The sequence below is a fragment of the Manis pentadactyla genome, chromosome 1 (assembly GCF_030020395.1).
Source record: "Manis pentadactyla isolate mManPen7 chromosome 1, mManPen7.hap1, whole genome shotgun sequence".
In the NCBI taxonomy this organism is placed as follows: Eukaryota; Metazoa; Chordata; class Mammalia; order Pholidota; family Manidae; genus Manis; species Manis pentadactyla.
Genome location: NC_080019.1, coordinates 218,637,944 through 218,664,965, shown reverse-complemented (window position 1 = coordinate 218,664,965; position 27,022 = coordinate 218,637,944). Strand labels below are relative to the sequence as shown.

Genomic DNA, 27,022 nt, shown 5'->3' with positions numbered 1-27,022 from the left:
CTTTTTCTTTTTTGCACATGAGCTGCATTTTTAAAACCTGCCGCACACAAACAGTCTGAAACACTCAAGCATCTGCTCTGTTTCTATCAACAGACATTATTTGGAATCCATTAAAAGGACAAATAATATGTCCACTAATAATCAGCCAAGCAGCTAAAGTAGAGGTAATTGGGTCATTTTAATATTCAGACCTCCCTTTCATTAAAGTCACACCACATAAGAATCCTATCTGGATAGTTCCAGGTTTGGTTTTAGATTCTGGCAGGTATGGTAACCCGAGGAACTTCCAAGGAAATCACTTAGTGTTAACTAAGATCACAGGGGAATAATTTAACAAATACAGGGCTGAAGCCATTCCAACTACCACATATATCAATTAACTAGCCTACAAGCTTTGGTTTCCCATTCCTAAGGTTTATTTCCAGTTGGATCAGAGAAAAAGATCTGGGGGTGTGGGGAAGCAACTTACATTTATATTTTATGAGCTATACCAAAATGATCAAAACCTGGTCCTACCTGACTTAAGAAGATGTCTTCAACTTTGTGAGCCACTGTCCCTGTCCAGTGCTAAGTCCCTTTTTCTCAACATGAACATATATTTCCCTTAAAATTACTTCTTTTTTCCTTGCCTGGTGTTATGTGAGATCCCTGCTTATTTTGGCAATGGAAACAAAATAAGAAGAGCCACCCAGAGTTCTCCATTCCAAAGGGAGGAGTTTCCCAAGAAAAGCAGCTTGCTGTTGTATTTCCTTTCAGCACTGCCCAGGAGGGAGCAGGCAGCCTTCTTCAGCATGGAAATTCCGTGCAGATGAGGGGGCCGCTCCTGAAATGCCCAGCTGGACCGCAAATAGCACGCAGGGGCCATCTAAGTGTTCACTGTCACTGAGTGCTCATGAAAAACAAGAATTGGCAAAAGAAATATGAGGAGTTGGGTTAAGGAGGTCCACCAGGTTCAAAGAAAGGGTTTCCTTTTCAAACACCAAGTATGAGGCCAGGAGGTGGCTTTTTATTTCAGAGAGACCCAAACGCTCACAGTGAGATGATCTTTATGTCTAGGATGGAAATTCTCACTAAAATGGCTATCAGGCCTAGGTGAAAGCTTGAAAAAGGAAGGAAGGGCTAGCATGCTTATGCAAAGAAAAAACAAAGAAAGGTTCGCATATAGACTATTGGTTTCAATGAGAACGGGTGGACGCCAGGAACAGTGTAAGGTTTAAGCACTCACAGAACAGATCCCTGTGAATACAGCTCTCCTGCAGATGTTGGAGTTAGTGATCTAAGCCTCACACTTGGAAAGGTTCTGTGACTGGAGCCATGATATATAAAGTAAGACCCAAGCGCCAAAGTTCTGATGTAGCCAAGCAAACGTGGCTGTTTTTGTTGGGTGGAAGAGGCATTTTTTTCTCAGAGCAAAGAATTACGGTAAACATCTGCTCACCATGACCACAGAAGGGGTGGTTGTTTTCATCCAAGGTCATTTTAAAGGAATAAATGTAATTAATAAAACCACACAGTAATAGTATCCACACTTCCAACAAGTCTGCTCGCAGCTGTCCACAGACATATTTATTAAAGAAGCAATCAAGAAAGTTACTCGAAGTTACCATTCCGACTTATTGGGATCACTTATGTGGGGTAAGAATTTTCTCTCTCAAGATATGGTTGGAAAACAAGTAGGTTTCACTTCTTAACTCATTCCTGAGGCAGTTGTTTTCCAGAGGGTTCTCGTGTTCTATTAGAAATACATTATTATAATACAGGTATCATTTAGGTAACTAATTTCCTATTAACAAAAAAAATAATGTCCTAATCGCTTTATCTCACACATAAACATTTCAGAGTACTTTGCTCTGTCAAACTCTCTCTTTTGAAAGTGAATACAAGGACTCACATAACCCAGAATGGTTCGGGTTTTTTACAATTCCATATTTGGTTAGTTCATTTAAAAGGAATGGGGAAGAGGGGAATAGGGAAACCAGTGGGAAACTGAATTATTCATTCAGAGCTGTCAAATTAGAGCTCAAAACATCACTTTACCTTTGAAACAACCAGCCATAAGCCCCTCCAAGATGAGAGTCACCTATGATTAACATTAAATGTTCCCAATTAAGAGAAAATAATCAAATTCATAAAACTCCAACTTCCATTCTGAATTAAGCAAACTTCTGCTCTATTTACAGCATCAGAAGGATCTAGAAAAGCCAGTTTTGCATAAAGTGCTGCCACTGAATAAAAGCAGAGAACTTGTTCCCTCTTTCTAACCTGTGATCACGTCAATACGATCAATCAACAAAGTACTAAGTTTGCTGACTCTAAAAACTATTGTTTCTCTTTGGTTTCTCTATTTCCCATGCAACTAGAACACAGCAATTCATAAAGGTCAGACTTCAGTAAGCTTAGTGAAAAAATAAATATTAAATTTATCAACTCCATTTATTCCAGTGATTGTAATACTGGACAGCGTCCAGCTGTTCGAGCAGCTCTAAGAGCAGGTTAGGACCCTGAGAGAGGGAAGCTGTTAGTGTTTCAACTCTTCCACCAATCAGTCTTCAACAAACACCTACCAACCACCTCCTAGGTGCCAACTGCTGAGTTCAGTGTGTGTGTGTGCATGTGCACAGCGAAGGGGAGAGGGGTGAGGTGCTATTTTTTGAATGCTAGTGGTATCTGATAGACTCTTGAGGGGTAATTAACATAAACTTCAAGATTTCCTGAATTTGAAAAATTATTTTTGCGTTTACTGGTGTGTTCACTTGCCGCAAGGCAAAGGGTTAAGTGCTAAGAAAGGAAAGGAGGGAGGCAGAGATAGAGATGGAGGAAGCATGCAAGGTTTTGATACCCCAACTGCCCTTATGTGATGATGAACCATTAGACAAGACAGAGAAGGGACTGCAAAGGCCCCATCTTATTTAATAACTGTCAATGCCTTCAGCTGTGAAAGACAGCGAGCGCTAATGTAACCCACTAATTCCCTCCAATACAGTCAAGATTCATTTCTACAAGTAAGTCCAGAATCAGAGGCCACTGTGGTCAGAACTGGAATATAACCACACATCACCACACTGCATTACACTTAAACAAAAATGCAACACATTTATCATATTTGCGTAATAGATGGTTTAAAGCAGCTATAATTTTCAAGCTTTAAAAGAAAATTCCAAGCTTTTAAGTGTATTCCTAGTGAAAGATAATGTGACAGATGTCATAATAAAAAAATAACTCATAAGGAAATAATTCCTTATCCTTTTAAAATTTTCCCTATGAAATGCATCATTTTAACGTAATGCATTTCAATATACTTATCCATAAATGTAAATTTGTTTTGATAAGATGAAGAGCCTTTTAATCCAAATTGCACAGCGACGCTTCTACACTGATCTGTTATAACTTAGTAATCAGAGTTAACAGACTGCCTAATTAACCAAGTCGTCATTTGCCAAAATCCAAATATGGGATGAATTGTGGGCCAAGGAGAAAATATGATGGACATAAAAATTATTAATTCAGGGAAGCATTAAAAGCATGTGGAGTTAAAGTTCTTGCTACATCTCACCATCTTTAATATCCTTAATGTTTATATGTAACATGTTAAAATAAAAAATAAATTACACCTAGGATATATGGAAGAACATTTTAAAATCGAATATTAGTTATTGATATAATTACTTTTCTGAGCCTTTGACAACCCATGAGGTAAAAAATCATACATGCCCTCTAATAATAATGAGTGACATCCACTGACTGCAACTGGGTGCCAGCATGATACTCAGTGTTTCGTTTGAGTCGAGACGTTTATTCTCTACGTGAACTGTCTGGTTCATGTACATTTGGAAAGTACTATTTTTACCTTCAGGTATTAGATGTGAAAAGCAAGGTTCAGAATATTTTTTGCTTACCAGAATGTATAAACAAACAAACCCTCCCCAGTACTATCAAAATTCTCAGGAAAGTGTTAAGAATTCCATAATTTGGCTCACCAAAATTTTACCCATGGGAGCTTTATCCATTTGATTATTGCATACTTAGTAGGAGATGAGACCTTGGGGTAACTTGCAAGATGCTGTGGGGCTAATTGTATAAAAATCTTTCATCAGTAGCTTATTATTCCCACCACTAACATACTGATAGGTCCTAAAAGATGTGTATCTTAACTGGGCTAAGATATTCTTTACAAGCCTGTTTTCCTAGGTAATTCAAGTTCAAGTCCCAATATGGGTTTAATCCAGAAAAAGATGGTAAACCCACCCACCTGACCATTTTTCCCTTGGAAACTCCTAGTCATCTTCCGAGGCCCAGCCAGGTCTCAGGGTCTCTGTGACACTGTCCCATCTCCCTTCCAATTACACACACACACACACACCCTCATCAGTATTCGTGTAGCTTCTCCATCACTGAGTTATAATCGACCTGTCTCCCTGGCAGATGTAAGAATGCTGAAATCAAGAATCTTGCTTTGGGACTTAAAACAGTGACAGAAGTACTGGTAGATGGATGGGTGGTGACAAAGCTATCTGAGAGGTGCCCAGCAATGAATGAACTCCAGGATCCTTGAAGACAGAGGCACGGTAGTATTTCTGAGGCACTGCCTACCTCCAAAATAGTGAAGGTCATTGGAGATGTCCGAGTATTGGCCAGGCAACTCCACCGCAGATAGCGGGGCTCTACAGTATTTAAAGGTTTCTCCTGACCCTATAATCCCACCTTTTGCTTGCATCAATATACAGTGCCTTATGGGACACACATACATAGCCCACCTTCCCTGAATTCTGCCCCTTTGTTCTGAAACCAGCACCCCTTTCCCCACTCTCCAGTGCCTCGTGCAGGTTGAACACCATCCATGATTCTCGAGATGCGTGTGTGACCCGCTCCAGGCCAAGTACACCTCCCACCTCCCGCCACCTAGTCCTCCAGTCCCAGAGACTGTTTCCACAATAGACGCCAGGCTTGCACTGGCCCAGTCACAAGCCCGGGAAGACTCCAGCGAGACCTCAGAAGACTCCTTCCTGCTGGAGCTGCTGTGAAGAGAGACTTGTGAATGGTTATCCTGCCACGACTTGGTTCCCGCCTGCACAAATGAATCCAACACAGAGCACAGTACAGCCAAGAGACCGACCCCAGCACCCAACAGCAGGATCTGCACCCCCTGCTCCAGATGCCCCAGAAGCTACTTCTACCATCCAACTTTTCAGTCATGAGCCAAGTAATTCTTTTTCATGCCTGAGTTGGTTACAAGTAACCAGAGAGACCTACTAAATGGTGGGCTCAGTATTTCAAGGTACAGACACATTCAAAATGACCTGTACTTTGTGTTAACAAGGACATATTGATACTTCCGGACCCTTAAGTAAAAATTGCTTATTTGTGGTTATTGTATCTGGCTTCTGTAAGTATTTTCAAGCTTCATATTTTACTATAGGTGTCTTCTAAAAACCTGATATTTTTACTTTTCAAGGTCAAACTCCTTGGCATACAGCTCACCAATCTGTAACTGTTGTGACCAGCTAACCAAAAAGCCTGCTAACCTTGTTAGCCAGCGTTACTTTCAAGTGCTCCAAATCTTCACTCCGGCAAATAAAGAGGTTTTCAGGTGAACATACCCCAAGAACTAAAGGGGCGTTCTAAACATGCTTGCTGGAAAAACATCCAAGCGCAAGGCTGATGCTTTGGGAAGATGACCCCTCTTGTTGCCACACGTTTCACACAGGTGACTGGGGGGAACAACGCGTCAATTGCTGGGTGGTCAGAGGCTGATCTGAAGTAAAAGGAGGGCTACAGAGATGAGGTTAATTAGAATAAAGGACCAGAAAAAAGTGGCTCAAAGATCTAGAGAAAATGTCACAGCAGGCACAACTGGCTGGAGATAGGAGAGCACTAATGATCAGGTCCATCCTTGCTCCTAATCATATGGGGATATAGTTTTATTTCCCACAGGTCGTGTATTAGCAAAAAGAAGGAAAGCATTTGAAAAAGTCTAGCAAGTTCGAACAGGGCCTGCTAGATGGCACTGGAGTAGGAAAGCTTAAATGTGGCGCACAAGCAGTCCTAGAGTGAAAAAGGTCTGCTGACACAAAGCAGTGCCTGCAAACCAGCTTCCTAGGAAGATGCGTGCCTGGTGACACTATGTGATGTAGTGGTTAGGAGCCACGACAACAGAGAAGACTGCCTGGGTTCAAATCCCCCGCAACTTCTTACAAGCAGAGAAGTCTGAGCGAGTCACCTAACCACATCATGTTTCAGTTTACTCATCTGTAAAATGGGTTTTTAGAATCATCCACCTCTAGTAGAGTTTTCGTGAGGCAAAATAAACCAAGGGCTTGGAACCATGCCTGGCACACAGTGCACTCTTGGTAAAGGTAGCTAGCACGGGGGAGGCGTTTCACAACGGGAGTGTTTCTCTTAACTGTGTTAATTGGAGTTTCTCAGGATTTTTTCATGAGTTTTGCAAATGCTACTTTTACCTCTCATTACTTTTTGAAGGGGTGGGTGGAATTATGTGTGCAGGGGTTGGTGGCAGCATGAAATGCAAGTTCTTCTAGGCGTGTACATCTATACAGGACCAAGAAGGAGTAAGCATGGTTTACTCTAGGAGTAGAATCCCCAAGAAACCACCATGTTTTGACTGTGGGCCAGGAGTGGAAGGATGAATTTGTAACACTTTAATGAATGGACTGGGACAGCTATACAGGGAAGTGAGGCGTGGCCGGTCCCCATAGGGATGAGAACACAGGGGTGAGGGTTTACTGAAGGTCTGCAGGAGGGGCCTCTGAGACATTCAAGCCCTAGCACATCTTAGCCAGACTTACCTGGCACTGCAGGCTGCTGTACCAAACTGGACTCAGCGCAGCAACATTTCAAATGTTAGGGGGAAATAAAATGCAGAAAGCCCCTCCCCTCTCTTCCACCGACACTCAGGCATCCGGTGCTGGGAGCTGCACGCAGCTGACCCAGCCTGGCAGCCTCCCCTGTAAGCGGCGCCCATCCAGTCTCATGTTACACGGATCTGTTCGCCCTTCCACGATTATTGTTTTAGTTTCTGAAATGATATTTGGAGACTGGGGTGTTCTGTGTTTTCAGAGATGTACAAAAGCTGAGTCTTCGCCTTTCTGAAAGCTGCGATGGGTCTAACAGAAGTTTTTCCTGAATCATTTGTTACACTTGACTGAAACTCACCAAATTGCAGCTTCTTCTGTACTAAAAAAGGATAGTAGGAACCAGATCTGATGCCTTAAACTGTTTTAATCATGTTGTTTTACAAGTTCAGAGGGTATAAAGTTATCAGCTAACAGCATTAATGGCTCTTTCAATTTCTTAGATAACCCTACCTATTCTGTAAATCCTGTAAATAAAGGTATGTCACCTAATGTACTTCATCTTTTATCACCAAAAAGTTGTGGGACTTTTTAGGGACTTGTCCTTTCTGTGCTTCAGCTTTCACATGACAAACACACATGCCAGGCAGACAGACCCACACAGCACAGTGATAATCACAGACCATCTTCCTTAAGGAGCTGAAAGAAACCGAAGCTGATGACGAAAGATATCTACATCCAGTTCCTTTCAATCTGCATAGATTTGAGTTTTTATTTTTAAAAAAGAAGCAAATAAATTCTCAGAACAGACATTATCAAGGGATAATTTTTTAAAAGTTAGATTCTGCAGACACTGTCTATCATGGGGCAGGTGAGCAAACCAACCCTGATTAACCTAAGAACAGACCATATCCCCAGCAGCCATGTAGCTTGAGAGCAGTGTAGCGTCTTGAACTCCCAATTTCCAAGGTTTTATCGAGGTGGATCTGGCTCTGATCACTGAGCCATCCCCGCACTGGAGGTTGATAATGCCTATTATCTGGAGCAGGGCATAAACATCTAACAGTCAACATGTCAGCAACGAATATAAAAGAGATCGTCCCACTGCTTGCTCATTTTGTACCTCTTAAAGTTATTTCAGTGCATGAAACATGAACAAGTATAATACGGAGTCAGGTTCTTTACCATTTTTACCACCTTGAACATGAAGACGGCAGGAAAGTGCAACGTGAGTATTGTCAGTGAGGCTCCTGAGACTGGTTGCTGATCTTTCTAAATCAACAACCTCATTGTTCTTTCTGTTCCAGGCCCTGTGCTCTATACACAAATCATCTCATGGAATCCTTGCAGTAACACCACGAGATGGGTAACGCTATTACCCCTGTCTCAGGCAAGTAAACTGAGGCCCAAAGAGGGAGAGTAGTTTGTCCGAGGACAAAGAGTCAATGAATATGACTGCTGGGATGTGAACTTTGAACCCAATGTCCTTAATTAACATGTACCACCTACAACAACTTCAGGCCCACAGGGCAAATGACTCTGTTTTCCTTGGGAAGATGATATACAACCCTTTCTGGATGGGACACACAGAATATCAAAGACTCGTGCAGGGGATGGTGGAAACTTCCCAGAGAAAACCCCAGGGCAGTATTCTACTCCTATAATAAAGGTGATATGTGAGGTCTTAGTTTTTCTCTTACTCTCTCACCTAGATGCAGTCCTCTTAGGTACAATGAAAATACAGACATTCACAGGGAAATCCCCACACATACTCTGACTGATTCTACGAACACCAAGTACACACAAGCCCACCCTACCCTAGGCACTGTCAGCCACGAGGAAGCCACACTGAATCAGACAGACCTGTCCCCTGCTTATTACCAGGTAAACAGGTGTATTCAGAAAGTGTCAGAAGCTGTAATAAGGGGAACCAACAGGAGACTTGGACTGAGAGTGGGAAGGGCAATCTTCTTTAATGTGGGTGGCCAGGGTGGCTCTCTGAACTGACCAATGAGGGAGGAGAAAGGGTGAGCCCTGTAAGCATAGGAATTATTCTGGCCAAGAGCACCATGGTCCAGAGGCAAGGGAGATTTTGTGGCGCCTGAGCACAGTAACAGCGTCTAAATAGAATATTTGAAACCATACAGCTTAAAAGCTCAAAGTTTTCGAGAGTCTTGAACAGGCAAGATAGTCAAGCCACTGTTTCCACAGAGTCAAATACTCAACAGGTGGCCACAGTCAAGTGGCTGTGACCACTTCTCAACTTTAGGACACACAGCCAACTGGGCCATCCGTGAACACTGCTGACGGCCTCTGCGGCTCTCTGTGCACAGGTGACAGCTCCCTGAGGGCCATTCCCGGGAAGATCTGTAGGGGGTCAGGGCCGGCTCGGCAGACTCAGCACAGAGGCAGGGACCGGGATGCAGCGGGGCGTGATAGACATCAGGTAGCATCAGCCAGCATGAGTGAAACCCTACGGTTTCAGATTATCATCAGCAATACTAACCTGAAAGCAGTTAGCGAATTCTGCTTGCTCTGCAGACCCATTGCCTGAGTAAGTAAAAAAACGGAATAAAAGAAGAACTACAGCACACCTCTCAGGCGAAATCATCAAATCAGGACCCGGCGATCTGAGTTTGGTGAGCAGGGCTGTCCAGCTGTGTTTGGGGCCACAATGTCCTTAAAGATGGGCATCAAAGGCACCTCCTAAGGTGCCACTTCAACTTACAAGAGAATACCAGGGGGAAAGCCCTGGATTGAAATATCCACGGTCTACCAGTGAAACAAGGAACAACCCAGCTATAGGAGGTAAAAACTCCTCAAAGACAGGCATTTCCACCCTGTTACCTGGGGTGTCTGAGGCAATGCGGACATTTATTACCCACCAGGATCCGTGCTAAGCTCTTGGCAAGCATCGTCTCACTAGCTCTTTACAGCTCCTATTTCTATCCCCACTTCCCGGATGAGGCCATCATGGCCCAGGAAGGTTAAGTCGGTCACCTACTGTCACTGAGCCAGTAAGTGGGGAACAGGGAATTTGATTCTAGGCTGATCTAACTTCAAAGCAGACACACTTAACCACATTACTGGCCTATACCCATAGCAGGTATTCAAATAAATGTTTGGGAATTTATCAACTACTGTATTTCCTGAGCATCTATCACAGGCTGGTATGGGCAGTAACTGTATTCTGAAAGCATAGGGCAATCTCATTTTACTCATTCTGAGATGGACATTTTCACAAGAATAACATACAGGTCAATCTGGAACAGAGATCTTGGGCAGGGGTGACACCCTTGTCTCCCCATCCTTCAAGAGCTTTTAGCACAGATACAGGGACCAGCAAAGCACAGATGCAGGGCGGAGAGCTCTGTCCTGTCTCAGAGGGAAAGTGTGAAGCCATCAGCGACATTCCCTGTGCATATCAGGAAGAACAGAATTAGGTAGAAGCCTGCAGGCTGCTAGGACCTTGTGCTGATACTCAAGCTTTAACAAAAAGCTTATGTCCAGGGGAGAAAATATCCATTAGAAAATTCAGGAGTTTGTATTTTAGTTGATAGCTCTCTTGAGAAAGAAATTTCTCAGATCTACCATGGCACTTTCAGTAAGAATATTGTGGTCCTAAAATATTTATTGAAGTATGCATCTCTGCTGAGAATTAAATAAGCTGAAATTCAAACACATAAAACTCAAGTAAGACGTTATGCCCACAAGTTAACAGAAGTCAGAAAGCATTCATTGAAATAAACATTAAACACATAAGAAAAATTGATACCTTTATTTTGTATAACCACAATTGCTGCTCAGTAACTGTTCCCCTTTTCTTCATTTCTACTACAATCTGGAGTTTATCTGGGATATCAGATTTCTTAAGACTAAGGTTACATTTCCCAGATGCCCTTATGTTAGAGAGATGGTGGAAAGAAATCAATGAGTAAAACTTCAGGGAAGTTCTTTAAAGTGGCCTCATGTGGGAGAACTACTCTTTTCTTTGTAATTGTGCCTCTTCCTTTCAGGATGTAGATGCAATGGCTGGAGAGCCAGCAGCCATTATGTGACCCTGAAAATAAAGCAACACTTGCACAGGCAAACAAAGCAGAAAGATGGAAGATTAAGGGCACATACTACTCTCTTCTAGACAACTTTCATGATAGAGAATACAAAACTAACTTCTTAACTTATATAGTCACATCTTTGTGACTAGAAAACAAAACTTAAATGATATTGAGACATGAAAACATGTTTCAAGACGATCCTATTTTAAGTGAGGAAAAAAAAACTAGAAAATTCATGAATTGGGATTCTGATTACTGCTCTATTCACCAAGCTGTTTGCTTAAGTGTGACTCTCCTTAATTAGTACCACTAGCCCGGGAAGCATGTTTGCGGAGCCTATCTCTGTTTTGACATGCAAGACTTGTGAAATTCAAACATACTTGTAGACATCCAAAGCATTAGTATTTATTAAGGCCTATGTTAAAAGTGGAAGATTTTAAAACACTTTCAGAATCTGATGATTAAAGGGAATGTAATCATTCTTCATTGGCATTTGATCTTTAGCCTGCCATAATCTACCCATATATCCCTTTATCCATATTTGATACTAAGAAGACATTTCAAAAGCTTGTACATTAACTGTAAAATAGAACGTACAGACAAACCACATTACTTAGAAAATAAAAGATCTTTCCCCCACACTCATTTAGCTCATGAAAGCCCAATGTGATTAAAGAGGTGAAGAAGGTACACTGCCACATGAACAGAATGACTGTACAGAGCCATCCATTGCATTTGTAAGGAGTTTCAAAATTTTCAGCACTTTGATACACCTTCTATTTTGTTTCATCCTTACAACTGAACCCTGAGTGGTGGTAAGGAGAGGTATTTTTTTTATTCCTGCTTCCTCTTGATAAACGGGTTACTCAAGATCAGAGGGACTGCAACCCAGTGAGGTATCCTGTTTATAGGTTCCTCATTTTATGTTTAGATCAGGCATCAGCAAACTATGGCCTTCAGGCCAATATGGCCCACTGCCAGTTTTTGTAAATAAAGTTTTATTGCAATAGCCACAACCATACATTGATAAGTTACCTTTGGCTAATTCTGCGCTACATCAACACAGTTGACTAGTTGTAACAGAGACTGTATGGGCCATGAGGTTGACAGTATCTACTATGTGGACCTTTAAAGACAAAGTTGGCCTACTCTGTCTGCATTAGATCACCTTTCCACAAATATAATCCACGTTAAGGATCTTACTCTTGGAAAAGCATAAAGCTAGCCTGGAGAACAACAAATCTATTCCCACTAGCTTTGGAATTCCTGCTCGATAACAGGGCATTCTATTATCCTCCAGAGGATTACTATATCCACCATTGTGTCACCTACAAAGGTGGATGGCAGTTTTTAAACGATATGCAGTATTATTGCGGTTTGCCACTTACCCTGAACTTTTAACGTGTCTCACAGCCATAAAAGCCTGGGGGGTCACTGGTTGGGGGCATGCATAATGCCACAGGACTGCAACACACACAGGGACACTGGAAGCAAAAGAAATAGGATAGGTTAATTGCAGGAGCAAATTATGATGCTGCAAAAATGGGACTTTCACTGGAGCCTCAGATATTCCCGGTTGCCACACTGATTTTACATTCAAAGTGTAATCACGTATCTAGGCATCTGTTTTGTCCTTTCCCTTAGATCAGCATTTCATTAGCTCATAATCCGAGTTACAGTATTATATATAATGATAGTGGAAAGATGTGAAATGTTAAATAGCAAAGTAAAATCGCCACTCTTGAAGGCACCGGCATTCATTTAGGAAGTTTGGGTCCTTTAACTTGCAGCATCTCTTATTTTCTAGGATAAATTCTCATCATTAATATGTTAACTTATTCTGAGAAGTGAGGACAGGATGACCTATGAGTCCACAGGATAATGTTGCTTTGGGTTGTCGTGTCCAGTGGGAGAGATGGAAGAAAACATACGCACACATGTGCACACGCACTGATACACATTAGATAGGTGCACATGAAAAAAAGATAGGGTCTCTCCCCTGCTGGCCAAATACAACATCTTACTTGCCACAGTTTATAGTTTCTCTCCAGTTGCATTTAAAATGCAGAAGGAGGTTGTGACCCAGCCTTCTCACAGCAACACACGTGCTCATGTGCTGAGACAGAGAGCTCCTGTGGCTCAGCTGGGTTCTTAGAATATTTACCAAATCCAGTTCCAAGTAAACTGAAGTTGCTGACAGATAAGTCAACTCATCCTCCAGTACAGATCCATAAAGTTTTTATGAATAGTCGTCAGTAGCAAGATTCTGCATGCCAGGCTTTTTCCGCATAGATGCTTGAGATGAGAATGCCTCCTGTACCGCCCTCAAGATGACAGAAGGGACTCTGTGACACGGGGAGAGGCAACTACAGAATGAGCAGAAAGCATGAGCCCTCTCTTGTGCGCGTGCGGTGCTCCCTTTCAAAAGGAAACTGGCAAAACTCCGTGAACGTATGTTTTCTACATCTAACCAGACAGAAGTTGAAACCGATGAAGTTTTGTGATTTGAATAGTCACGTATCTCTGGAAACTATGTGGGCTGCCTGTCTACCAGAGCTCAGAGGAGTCAGGTGGCTTCCAGTGGGTACTGCTTCTTGATAAGAGATTAACTCAGGATAGATTAGTCCACACTATGTTTTCTAGATATTAGTTATCTGTGTGAGGATAGACTGTTTGCCAAACATGTTACTGCTTAAGAATTTTCACTCTTGTGTGAGTTTAACATGCAGTGCTAGCATTACTCCCCTTCAACAGGGCAGCTTAAGACTCTGAGAAGAATGCATCAAAAACATTTTTTAAGAGAATTTCAGTTGGCAAAGGCTGTAATCGCTCAAACTTAATTGGTGAACTCATTAATGAGCAACTGCCACCACAGAGAGGAGACCATTGTCACCGACTTATCAGAGCAATGAGATAACAAAGTTAATTATATTGTTTTCAATAGATTTACACTTGCTTCCTTTTAAAGTCCACATTTTCCAAACATTTGCTGACACTCCATGTGTCTGTTCCTCTTAAAAAAAAATAAAAAAACAACTATCAGCTGTGGGCTTCTCAAGGCAAAGATGGCAGATCACAGCTTTAACATCAGGGCAAAGCAATCAGAAAACTTTTCTACCCTTTATTATCTACTTATAAAATGTTATAAGACTGTCAACTACTTAATTTATGAGCCATGCTAATAATTTGCTCACACTCGATCGCAGGTTTTGCAAACACAGTTCGGAGAGATGTGGGAGGATAATTTGTAGGGTCCGGTGTCTCTCCTAAGGGGACACTAACTAATTTGACACAGTAACATGACATTGATGGTGGGGCACACTAATGGCCACACTCTGAGACATGGCTGTCACCCTGTCGCTCCGGTGAGAAGCCAGCGTGCTTTCGCCGTTGCTCAGTACACGATGCTCAGCTAATTATTCAGACAGCGACATTAATGAGAACCCTCGTGTTTATTTTCAACATGCTAACCAGCACTTAGCTTCCATTTGTCTGATATGGTCACTGATTAAAATGTGTTTCATGAATAGTAAATTTTAAATCTAATATAACAAAGAAGCACTGGGGGAAAAAATAAGAGCGAGCTGATTGGAAAACCACCCTTGACAACGTGAATTGTTTTTCCGCCTCAAATATAGTCAAGGACAAAGTGACAAGGTAGTAGGAAATGCCAAGAGTACCAAGAAAAGTGAAGGGAGTATTTTTAATCACATATGCCCATGTACAGTCTTGACTTTGACCCCTGCATCCCAATACGGTCAAGAGCAACTTCTATCTCAAATAAACCTTTACTGACTTTATGCTGAATAAAGATTTTCTTTTAAGTTAATTTCTCCATGGAATGACCGAAAGGTTTATTTGCTTTAATGTGCTTTTTCAGCCTTACAAAAATTTGATCTTTCTTGAAACTGGCTTAAATATGATCTTTACAAGATCAACAAACAATTGTATTTTTTCCAAGTGTATTGTAAAACTGTTCTACAGTGTTTTGTTTTTTTTAAGTATTCTTGAATATCCTCTTATACATTTTTTTTCTGATCTACTAAATCCTGCAATCAAGTTCTTTCTACTTTAAATTAAATTTCTATTTTGGTATGATAAATTTTGTCCTTCATTTCATAGTGATTGCAATCCTAAAAATATTCATATAATCATGATTTAAAATGAGTAACTTTAAAGGAAAAAAAGATGTGCTTAGGTTTTATTGAAAAAATTGAAAATGCTCCTGATGTGGTTCATTGTAAAAGGAGAACTTCGGATTAAATAACAGTGGTAGTGTTTCAACAAATGCTCTGCCTGGCAGCATGGATAAACAATTCTGCTTAATACTGTGTATGACTTCTGATTTTATAGGATAGCAAAATAAAAATGAGTCCACCTAGACCATTTTGGGAATGAAAATGTCATGGCATATAACATTGTGTACATATTTCTAAACTCACTTTGTGATAGGTCTGTGATTTTATAACAACAAAATACATACATGGTGTACAACATGTAGGAAACAGATTTAGATCTCAGGCTCATTTTTAAATATATTCAAATAAGTATATCGATTAATGGTCCCAAATCTGCATTACTGTTCTCCAAGTGCTATTTCCATGGGTACCTGTTAGTGATAGGTTCTCAGACTATTGATGTACCTGTGCAATTTATATATGGTAAGCGTTTGTCCTCCCAAATCATCCAGAAAGGTATGGGCAGTCTGTGGCAGAGACTGGCTAGGCACTCATCAAATGCATTCCTTCTTTCTGGACACACAGCTGGGATGCGTTTCCCGGCCTCCCTTGCAGTTAGGTGGGGCCTTGTGATGGAGTTCTGGCCACACAGATGAAAGTGGGTATGTCGCCTGCATTCTCATCCTGAAACCTGAACCATTCCCAATGCTCCCTCCCCTCCCTTGATTGTGGGCTCAGAGGCCCAATGGGAAACTCTTACCTCCTGCAGGTGGTGAAATCACTGAATGAAATGAGCCCAGGTCCCTAAAACACTCCGTGGAGCAAAGCCACCACCCCTGGTCCCACCAGCTGACACTAGACCCTGAGGTGCCTAAGAAATAACCCTGCACTGAGATTCAGGGATGTCTGTTACCATGGCTGGTACCTCTTACCAGAATACACAGACCTCGTTTCTCCTTGGCTCCAAAGTTATGCTTGAACTTCTGGGCCACTCTACATAAGCAGAAATACTGTAAATTTGGAAAAACTCCTGAAAATATTTTGTGGTTGTGATAATTTGCTCCTCTAATTAAGCAACAGGTAGAAAAGAATATGGGAACCAACAGCTAATATATTCCCAGAATAAGGAAAGATACATCTGACCTAGTCTTCACAGAGCCCTGTGAGGAGGTCTGGTTCCCATATTTTCTATGAGAACACTGAGCAAATAAGAAAAGAAATATAAGCAAATGCCACCAAAGGTATGCCTAGTTGACATTTTCCTAGTTGAATACCTTTTGGCTTTTAATATCCAAACAGTATAGGTAATGTTTATTTCTAAATCAAACATTTTTTGCTTTTTACTTATAAAAGAAAAAAATTCTATGACCTCCTCCAAAATGTAATACATCTTTAATAAAATGTGTGAGAGGAAGGTGTCAAGTTACAATACAATTGGTAGAAGGTCAGAAACTTCTGTAGAGGTTGGGGAAAACCAGCAACAAAGAGGACGTGTCTCAGCTGTTCTTGGTGAGTCCAAAAACAAAATGTATGTTGAAATCACATTCATTGTTGAGTAATCCAATGTTGTAGACATTTTACATTCTTAATGTGATAGTTGTTAACTACATGTAAGACATTTTACCACACTTTAGTCATATTTTAGAACAAGGGTTTATAGATTTTTCTGTAAAGGGACAGCAAGTATTTTAGACTTTTCAGCCATAAGTTCTCTATTGCAACTACTCAACTCTGCCATTGTAGTAGCAAAAGCAGGAAAACCCACCAGGGGTGCTAAGTAAACATATGAGTGTTATGTTCTGATACAGGTTTATTTACAAAAACAGAGACAGTGGACCGGATTTGGCCCGAGAGCCATAATTTGCCAACTTCTGCCTTAGAAAAATTGATAAAGGGGAAATTGCATACTGACACATAATATATTATGATTTCTCCTATGTAAAATAATGGGGAATAGGCTCTGGTTAGCATTTTCAGCCAGGATTGCCAGGAATGGATTGCTCATGCTCAGGGAGCGTAACCTAAATTACCCAAGACAGAAGAGAGAGCCAGCTGGCAGGGCTCAGTTTCCGGCTGAGGTCCAGTCCCACTGCCTTATTCCTCCCCCTAAGCCTTCCTTTCAAAGGGCTTGTGTGCCCACGGAAAGGGCTCACAAGCATCCCATGCCACTTAGAACAAAACTCCAAGTACTGCTGTAACAAAGAGAAAATGGGGATGGTTCTTCTTAGCCAGTAGAGTGAAGTCCTGAGTTAGGGTAACGTAGGTAACAGTTACCTAAAAGTGATCTAATATTATGCACTTAAAAAAAAAGGCAAAATAAAAAAACACATAGATTTTAAATGTCACTGGGGGAGTGAAGGCTGGGAACAAGAAGTGACAACCTCTAGTTGCAAGATCAGGCGGGAAGTCTCCCCGAATTAGAACAAAATGAGCTCTTCTTGGATATTGAGGATGCTCTGTATTAACCAATTTTAAAGTAGGAGCTATGTGTCTAGTGATAGAATTTGCCAGATACAGTGTATCAAATACACTCCCTTTGAGTCTCTCAAGAATGTAAATTTGTGTAACAAGGTTTTAGTTCACTTTTTTTGGGCAAGGGATGGCAAAGTTCAGAGACATATGCATACAGAGAAAGACTTCTAAAAAAATCTCAGTTCCCCATTAATGTTTGATTGTAACAGTTAAGTGTACAAAATGGTTTCAGACATAAAATGGACAAATTTTATGAATCTGTTTTACCTAAAATGTCAATCAAAAAAGAACAAAGGCAGGTAAATGATAGTCCAGTTTGACAAAGGAATATTTTGTAGCCATTAACGATGGTCCTGGGAATGGGGAAACGTGTGCAAATAAATGCTTGTTATAATGTGACATGAAATAAGACAGAAAAATCCTATCAGGAGACTCTCAACTGTGTAAAAATATGCATCCATGAAGAACAGGAAAAAAAAAATAGCAGTGTTTGCCCTGGAAGGAATAGGATTGAGTGATATCTTTCTTTAGAATTTTATGATTTTTCCACAACAAGGCAATTTCTGAAATACTGGTTATAGAATCTGAAGAGTTACCTGAACTTCAAAAAGAAGAAGACATTTATACTCATTAGTGGCTTTTGGTGGCTTTTTTTTCCAGACAGGCAGTGTCTCAAGAGCCGAGTTTCTCTTGTGTCCCAGTCATAGTGGTTCTATCATCTTGGGCACCCAGTTAACATTCCCTGAAGCAAAGCAACAGTCCATCTTACTTTTTAAAAGTCCTCTTATTGAGACTCCACAAATAAATTGAATTTTTATACTTCAAATCTTTAAAAAAATTAATTCTGTTTAAAGGAGCTGATTGCTTGCAGATGATAGCTGTAAATAAATTGCTTGATGTAATTTATATTTTATACTTTCACCTTGTTCCTTTTTTCCATAATAGCCCACAATAATTTGTCTTTTAATAACTTAACACAATTCTGAGTCATTCGCTCATGAAAAACAAAATACATCTTGATCTTGAAGTTTGGCATTTCATAAATATTTACCCCAAATGCACTGCCTTCTTGGGAGCTGGGATGGTAAGCTCCTGATTGACAAGTAACTTCTGTGCAGAAGGAGCAGGGGGTGGGGGAGGAGACCTCTCGTGTCAGCTGGGAGAAGGGCGCCATGCTGTCTTCACACTCACTCTCTCCTGCTGAGGCTCTTTCCCAACAGCCAAAAACACATGACAAATGCAATCATCATTCATCATTGTTATCTCTCTCTCCATCAACCTCTCTGCCTCTCAGACACACGCACATTACACATGCATGCATACTCATCCTGCCCTTACTCCCTGCTTGGGAGTACTTTCAACAGCTCCCCAGTACCCTTAGGATACAGATCAAAACCCTTTGCTTAGCCCTTACAAGGCCCTCATGATCTGGGCACTACAGATCTCTCCAGCCTCCAGCTCAATAACACATCTACACAGGATCCACCAAGAGTCTCACTGAATCTCTGTACTGAGCTGGAAGGATGATAGCAGGAAGGGAGAATGAGGACTCGATGAAAATGTCAGCTCCTTTCCTGAGAACGACCATGGTCAGCAAGACAGTAAGGAAAGACTTGTCTTTCCTTAAAAAAAAAAAAAAAATAGGGCATCATGAAGTGAAAACCTTATATGTATTTCCTCCATTTAATGTATCATGGACATTTTCCTATATCATTTTCTGGCTATACATCAATTGAGATTAGTACACAAAAAACTAAGTCTTAAAGCAACTTCAGGCTGCTTCTTTAGACATCATAGTTTGCCTGAGGTCTTCAGCAAGCCCCTGACGACGGCAAGTGGTAAAGGGTCCCCACCACTAGTGAAGCCTTTTCTCCCAATGTGTCAACTCCAGGAGTAAAAGAGAAAAATGACCTACAGCTGAACACAAACAGGCCCTGCCAAGGGAAAGCCAATCTGTGGGTAGCCAGCCCAATTCTCTGCTAAGGGAAAGGTATTTCGCCTTACAGTGGAAGGAATGCAAGCTACATACAGCTGGCTCAGCAGCAAATCACCCTGCCCGATCCCACAGGAAGATGGGCTCTTGGCTGGGATTTAAACCAAACACACCCTCCTTGAGTGTGGCATGCAAGAATGAATGGCCTCTGAGGGCCAGCACTCTTCCTGGTGCCTGGGAGAACAAGCTATTTACTGATGAGCAGGCTACAAAACAGGAGGCGCGATGCTTCCATCTGACCCAACCTCAGGGGCTGAAACCAAAGTAACACATTGTTTGGGATGACGACATACTAACTATGTCCATTTTGTATTCTTCTCCCTGGGCATACAGTTTAGATTATTACATTGCCCAGTTTCCCTGGCATTTAGGTGAGAACCATGCACCTGGTTTCTGAGCAATGGGATGTGAGTGGTGGTAGCAAGGTGGCCACATCCCAGCATGACCAAAAAAAAAAAAAATCAATTGTACCCTCTGTTCCTTTCACCAAAGACTGTGGAAACTCCATCTTCTTTGGGGCAAGTACAGGATGCAGGGTGGAAGGGGTGGTTTTCAACCAGCATGCGCTGACATGAAGATAGGATGGCATAACCTTTATTACATGAAGCTATTGAAATGTGTGAGTTGTTCATCATGGAGCTAGAGCATTAACTCATGCTGACTACTACTGTTTACACCTTATAGCCTGCGTTAGGATTTACCTTGAATAAGTCCTAGTACTTGGCTTTGATCTTATCTTGATCCCATGGGACCATGTCTCCCTACTCTGTGTCCGTACCCTCTTTAGAAAAGATCCCCCACCATGCCTTCCAATAATTTGCTTACGAGAGCACCAGGTCATTAGTTAAGCAGGAAAGCTGTGCGCTTGACAGTTACACTCTACACTTGATAGTTACTTTTTCAGTACCTACCATGGTCCAGACACTGGGCTTCAAGCTGAGTACAGCTTGGGATTGAGATAAATGGAGGTCTCTGCCCTCATGAACCCACAGTCTATGAGGCAATGCCAACACAACACGCAGGCATGAGAATGATTGACACACAGACTGGACCTGAGCACAATAAGACCAAAAAGGGATCGTGGAAGAAGTGATCTGTAAGCCTGAGGCCCCGATGCTGAGCAGGACTTAGCCAGGCAGACCAGGCCAGGTGGGGGTGAGGAGGGCAACCTGGGGATGCGCCAGGGCCACGCTTGGAAATATGAGAGAGCAGAAACACGGCGCCTGCTGGTCATCCACCTTCTGCCTTCTACCATGACTTTAAAGCATCAGCTGGGAGTGTCAGGACTTCCACACCAGAAACAAGGCCAAATACATTGAGTAATACAGAAATAGAAGAATGCTGTCACCCTCTGCTAAGTGTTTCACTGGTGTAACTTAAGACAAAAATGCTTGTTTTTCCATCACTGACCAGGGAGAAAGGAGTGGGTTATTCACACTAAAATTGTTTTTCTGAATTATCTGAGAAAAGCATAGCAAGAGGAAGGAGGCAGCCGAGTTCAGGGGCCACAGAACCATTGCTTCTGAAAAATTCATCTACCCCCTCCGCCATGAATGTCACAATTACCCCTCAAAAAAACAAAGCGGGTTATCTTTTAACCCCGTGAATGCATGAGGAGAGGGCACTAGAACAGGGTCGAAAGAACCGAGTTCTCAGCAGCACAGGATCACCGCTTGGCTCCAGCCCCCGCTGCTAGGCCCCCTCATCTGTAGAATGACAGCAGTGAACTGGGAGAACCGGAAAGTACTTTCCAGCACTCACTTCTTAGAACGGGGTTCCCAGACTTGCACGCTCATCACAATCCCAAGGAAGGCCCGTTAAAGCAGGGCTGCTGGGCCCTAACCCCAGAGTTTCCAATCCACTGAGGCCAGGGCCAGCTGCATCTGTCCAGGCACCGGGACCCAGTGACCTCCACAGAGGAAGTCTGCCCTCAGGGCAATGCCTAAAGCTCTGCAATCCACTCCCCAACAGCCATCTCTGGGGTTTACCTGACACCTGAAGCAGAATAGGCTGCCTTGGAGGGCTTTGCATCAGTCTCACGATAAGACCCAGCCCTTTGCCATGCACGCAGGGCCCTGCTTCCCTCTCTCTCGTCCTCCAAGCCACCCCACCCCTTCTCCCGCATCCTCTGTTCTTTCTGCTCCCCACTAACCCACACTGTTCTTTCTGCTCCCTTATCTACTGTTATTCCTAACTCAGACGCTTGGTCCTCAACATTCCCTCTGCCTAGAAAGTTCTTCCTCCAGCTTTTTCTATCTAGCAATCATTCTTAACCTTTAGATCTTAAGTTAAAAGCCATCTCTCCCATGAGGCCTCCCCTGATGAGACTCTGTAAGTAGCCTTCCCAAGGTCTATTACTATTTCCTTCCTTCATTTTCATTATCTGTAAATACACCGTTCCTTCATTTCGCTATGTACGCTCTCTGCCTCCCTCTACTTCAACACAAACTGCATGACAGCAGGCATCTGTTCTGTCTGCTTCCTCACTATGCACCCCTCCCCCGGCCACATACAGCACAATGACTGTCACAGAGTGGACATTCAACAGATATTAGCTAGATGCATGGAGAACTAAATCGAATCATCCTATGCTCTCCTTCAATTCAAAAGAAAACACTAAGGAAAAAGGAAAACTCAGTAACTACAAGCTGTAACAGAACAAGTCCCAGAGCCGAGTGATTTGGAACGGCACGTGACAGGACAAAAGTTCCAAACATGCACATCTATGCCAGGAGTACAGGCATCAGAAACTGAAGTGGGTCCAGGACTGGAGAGTATCCTCCCTTGCACATCTCAAATCAACCCCGAGAAGCTCACCCTGTCCTCTGCATGCCATTTCGTATCACTTCCGCAAGGTTGTGTCTGTAACCCTTGACATCTTGAACTTCTTTTTAATGTCGCTCACTCCTGCTGCCAGGTGCAAGGGAAAAGAGGTACTGAAGTTCTCTTTACAAGCTGAGCTCCCCTAGTCTTGGACGACTCTGAAAAACCACTTGTAAGAAGTACATGTTAACCACAGTTCGTAATTTTGTCACAGGTGTTTGACTAAAAAGGGGACAAAGCCTTTCAAGACAGTCTGCCTGTATTATGTCATTGTGTATATTCTGCACCACACCTAAAAGCTAACAAAATCCTTTCTTTCTCTGCCATGGCAACCAGGAGACTTGCATACTTTTGGTAGGGGCATCCTGTATGCTCAAAAATGTTCAAGACTTTACGAAAAGAAAAAAAAATAACATGTTAAAGTAGAGTTTTAACACAACTTGTCATAAAAGCTGACACTAGTACCCTAGAGAGGAAATCAAATGACATGAGTTGTACCTGGCAGTTCCACAGAATATAGTATAAATACAGTTCATAAGGCAGCCAAAGCATTGGTTAGAAGTTCAAATGAGGGAGAGGAAGTGAATGAATATTCAAAGTATACAATACCAACTGATTCTTCTATAATTATTTTTTTTTAAATCATTTAAATGGAGCTTTTTAGCAGCCGGGTGGGGTGAAACCAGTGCCAATTCTGGTTCTGACACATTAATTTACTTACTGTGTGGCCTTAGAAAAGTCACTCCCCTTCTCTGCAACACATTCTATGGAGAAAGTTTAATGAAGTCAATGATGTTAATGAGTTCCTTCAACTCCACATGCTCTTTGATTCTATGAATGTTTCCAGACTTTGCATCTTAGTTGGACAGACATGAAGGAAAGGGTGGGCTCCCCTCTACTGGGCTCAGGAGAGAACACACACTGTGAGAAAGAGCTGCCATCTTTATCAAAAGCTAAGGTGTGGGGTGGCTACACTCTGCTTTATTGTATCCATTCAAATAAAGTTATGTTTCCATGTACTGCAGGAGGGTGAGTTGATGTAGTAATTACCTGTTACTCTTGACAAGTAAGGTAATTAATGTAGCAAAATACCACTGCAATGTGTGTAAATTTAGACCACCATAATTAAAGCGCCCTTCTGTTCAGCAAACTGTTCAATTAAGAAAAAATATTGACGGTGTATATTTTTTTGAAATTAGAAAAACGTATGGAATGAATGAATATCCCTTGGTTGACATCCATTTCTGGAATGCTTTCTCAGCAGGGAGCATCCATAACAGGTTAGAATGGAGTAACTTCCACTAAAATGCAAAAGTATTTCTGTACATGTACTGTTCAGACACCAGCCTCTTATGAAAGTATTTTATTTAGCATTTTCATTCCATAAAGCAGACCAGTTGGAAAATGAACTCAAAGACTACATGAATCCCCAAACTAGAGCAAGTAACAAAAAGCTGAGAAGTTATTGTACAGGTACCTAGGGAACAGGGCTGTCCTCAAGTATCAGAGACCTGAAAGTATTATGATCTGCTAGTCAATTTTAAAGAGCTGGAGATAGTACAATACACCATGAGCAAAGAAATAGCTCAATTCCCTGGAACTCCAGTGAGCAGAGAGACCATGCTATCAAAGTTGGGCCAATTTTCTCTTGTTCTGGTTTCTTCCAGAATCTACTAGTCATTTCCAGACCGTAAGTTTCATTTGGAACAAGAGGGCCACCTTGGCTCTTCTACTCGGGGTAAAACATACCTCCCTTGCTAATCTGCTTTAGACAATCTCTAGCGACATGAAGAGTCAAATGCCCAAGAGATTAAGCCAGACTGCCAGAAGATTGAGAAAAGAGCCCAACAGTCCACCAGATGAGGGGAAAAGCAGTTTCCTTTAAGTATGTTCATGGGAATAGAAAAGCCCGCTGACATGTATGTCAGACAGCAGAAGTGGGCGACGAGCAGAGGCCCTCACAGCTCGCTCCGAGAAGGAAATCTGGAGGGTTTTTTTTTTTTCCTTAATTCTTCTACTCAGATAAATTCAGAGGAAGATGTAAGTTGGTCTGAGTAAAGGGACAGCTGGAATCTGGACAGACTGAAACAGTGTGATACGGGAAAGAGAGTGTGTAGGATTTCAGTGTCATTTCACAATGGTACACTTGTTCTTCGTTTTTGTTTTTATGTTTTTGCATAGTGTATCTGACCTTAGGAGACAGGAAAATCTAGAGGGAAGGAACTAAAGAGCATCCTTAAGTGAATTCTCAGCTTACCGCAGTAAAATGAAGTCCTAGACGTTCTCTGTCTGAGAACTTGGACGCAGCTCTAAGCAAAGAATAAGAAAGTACAAGGAGACTTTCTAGACCAAAACATGGCGAGGACATGAAATTGTTTCTCCAACTAAAACACTCTGATCTGACACTTGGAAATAATATTGTCTTGAAAATGAGGAGGAGGAGGAGATCACTTGCTTTACTGGTTGATACAAACAAGGCCAGAAGGTCCAAGTGGGTAAGAGGATGTTGTAAAGGTAGCCTCAGAACTTGTATTACATTGTGGTGCTGGAGCCTTAATTCCAAAAATGAATTTTTTTTTTTTAACTCTCAAGAGTTTGAAGGAGTGCTAAGTCTAATTATGGTAGGACAGGTTAAAACAGGGGACGTGAACTGAGGGCCTGACGCAAGACTCATGAACTGCAAACTAAAATTCCTCTCAAACGCTGAAGGAGCCATCCAAGGAACAAAGAAAAGTCAGTACCGTTTTTGCTCACTGGGTGAATTTATGGAGGATGAAAACGTCACAAGCACTTACTTCAAAGACTACATTGAATGGTGCCTGATGGGCTATGTAATACCACAAAGTGACACAGAACTATTTCACATCGATCCTATCATTTGCCCCTCACAAAGCACTGAGGTAAGATTAATGCCATCCTGCAGACGAGTACACCGAGGTCCAGAGGCAGCAACCTGGGACAGCTGCATTCTCAAAAGCTATTGCACTGAAAAAATTGGGGATTTTTGCATAATCCCATTTAACCTGAAAGCGTCTGATAAACTAGGACACTTTCAGTATCTTGGAATGGGGTCAGTATGGCCCTGGGCCCCACTGAATCACTTTCTAGAGAATATTTAAATGGTATGTTCACCTTAGTACTTACAGGTGTGACTTGTGCCTTTACCTTCATTCCTCAAAATTACCAGGCATACTGGTTAACAGGTTCTAAGGCGATGGTAGTGTGAGCTGTGAAGTAATCACCCAAGTTGGGGAAAAAGATCTGGCCCCACATTCTGGTTTCACCATTTAGTAGAAACACCAACCTTGAACCTATGAACCTAGGACCCCAAGAGGGCTCACACAGTCGGTCATGTCTAGAATTTGCTTCACCCCAAAAGAAGGCTCAGCGAAACCACCACCACTACCAACAACTTCCAACTTTATATAAATTCATTCTTGGTTCAACTTTGTTTCACCCTCTTCCCTCCTGACCCTTCGATGGCCGCGCACACGATCCCCCTTCATCTCACAGAGCCCGACAGTCACAGGGCTGGAGGGTGAGTTTCATGGGTTGCCCATGTTCTCCCGAGGTAGCTGATGCAAGAGACTGACAAAAGGTGGCACGTGGAGAAGGAAGAAAAGACAGAGAAATGCTTAATGATATCTAGCATATTTATTCATCTTTTACTTATAGAAACTTGAAAGTGAGCAAAATGCAGAATAGATTCATCCTTTTTCGATCTTAAGATGAATAAAAATTGGAAAGAAAACTAAATGGCAAAACAGGTGAGCAGATGCAACCGAAAAGATATTATGGTGTTAAAACATGAGGCAACGTTTCCAGATTTTAAGTGACTAAGACAGTTCAGTGGACCACAAAGACTCACTGATGTGACATTACCCAAATTCTGATTCTGATCATGCACACCACCTTTTTTACATAAGAGAAAAGCATTTTAAACCAGACTTCAAACACATGGAAAGCTGGCATGGACATTTCAGACACTATGGGCTCCTAGAATGAAGTGTCCTCTGCTATTTAACTCCAGCTTAGGCATCCAGCAAAACAATACATTGAAACACTTTTTATTTAATTAGGCAAATAAGTACACATAAAGGGAATATTATTGTTCACATAGTAGGTTCTGTGCTCAGAATGATTTTTGCACAATCTTGTTCAGCCTGAAAGCGTCAGATAAACTAGGACACTTTCAATGCCTTCAAAGTGAGGTAGATGCTTCTCTCCAGGCTTAACAGAGACTATACAACACTTCCAAGGTCACAAATCTGAAACCAGATTTCTTTTCCCAACTTGGACAATTACTTAACAACTCTACTGCCACACTTTAGAACATATCAGCTAATACTCCTGGTATACGGTTTCCTGGTTCAAGTTGATACTGGAAAGTAAGGCCACTTGAAAAAACAACTTTGTTTTAAGAAGCCTGTTTTGAAATAAGAATCATTTTCTTTTTGTAATAGGCTGGTAACATGAAGACAGGTTATTTCTCAGGTTAGATTAATAATTATCATCTCATGTATGCTATATAAAAACACTTCCCCAGAATTTGGTATGTTTGTCTATTGTAACACAATGCAAAAATATTCTAATATTGCTAAGATCGAAATTCTTGTTTCCTGCAGACGTGTCTACAGTTATGAGATGAAGCTGCACTGATCCTGGTTTTCTACATCAATAAGTGTGTTGTCA

At 41.8% G+C, this 27,022-nt stretch overlaps 1 protein-coding gene across 5 annotated transcripts in view; it reads right to left on the bottom strand.

Annotated features, from left to right (window-relative positions):
* The window catches only part of FOXP1 (forkhead box P1), a 568,729-nt gene that overhangs the window by 351,817 nt on the left and 189,890 nt on the right, over window positions 1–27,022 (bottom strand). For all 5 annotated transcript variants that reach the window (XM_057507395.1, XM_057507378.1, XM_057507370.1 and 2 more), the window contains one exon: window positions 12,253–12,348. The gene's annotated coding sequence lies outside the window, so the exon portion shown is untranslated. The remainder of the gene's footprint in view (window positions 1–12,252; window positions 12,349–27,022) is intronic.